Source organism: Penaeus monodon, chromosome 34 (genome assembly GCF_015228065.2).
Source record: "Penaeus monodon isolate SGIC_2016 chromosome 34, NSTDA_Pmon_1, whole genome shotgun sequence".
NCBI classification, from domain to species: Eukaryota; Metazoa; Arthropoda; class Malacostraca; order Decapoda; family Penaeidae; genus Penaeus; species Penaeus monodon.
In genome coordinates this window covers 5,880,179-5,880,901 of record NC_051419.1, presented here as the reverse complement: position 1 = coordinate 5,880,901, position 723 = coordinate 5,880,179, and the positions used below count along the sequence as shown (strand labels likewise).

The 723-nt window shown below is 27.4% G+C and overlaps 1 protein-coding gene across 1 annotated transcript in view; it reads left to right on the top strand.

The window, feature by feature from the left end:
- The window catches only part of LOC119594793 (hemicentin-1-like), a gene marked incomplete at its 3' end in the record, with an annotated part of 75,652 nt that overhangs the window by 62,614 nt on the left and 12,315 nt on the right, over positions 1 to 723 (top strand). The window lies entirely within an intron of this gene.

Sequence of the window (723 nt, the reverse complement as noted above, 5' to 3'; positions counted from 1 at the left end):
AAATTTGTTATCAAGGAGTAGTGACAAATTATAAAAAAAAATTTATTATTAATCGATTTTTTTTTTCTCTTTTTTAGGTTAAATGGGTATTTCTTTTAGTATGTTTATAAAGAAAGCTGTTTTCCTTTATTAATTTTAAACTTGTGTGGCAATTGAATTAAATTTTTATGATTTTTATAATTTTTCCACGAGCTTACTTTTTTAAAGTGAAAATTAAAGATTCATTTCTATTACTGGGATATAAATCTAAATTGATCTGTTCTGTAAGCTAGTTTGTTTCATTATGATCTCAACAAGTTTCATTTTTTATGGGATTTCTTAAAGCAACAGCGGACTTTGCAGTTCATTTGATTCTTGCAGTAAATTACTATATTAGACAGATGCACTTTAGATAATCTCATTGTATATTTTAATTACTTTTTAAACTACGTTGATATTGAGATTATCTTACTACAATTTTTTTTGTATTTCTACTAAAACTCGTTTGATCTCTTTTCAAGCCTTTTGTTAAAATAACTGAAGTCAGGTTAATACTGATTCCTAGTCTTGTCTATCCACGAAACAGGCACCTTCAAAATACATCTCTAGATGAAAAGAGATAATTTACCGAGGAATAAAACCCCCATCATTTTTAAAATTCGCTTTTCTTGAACTATCGACGAAAAATAACATTGCCATCAGAACAATCTCAGTATAAAGGCCACACAATGCTGATTCCGAATT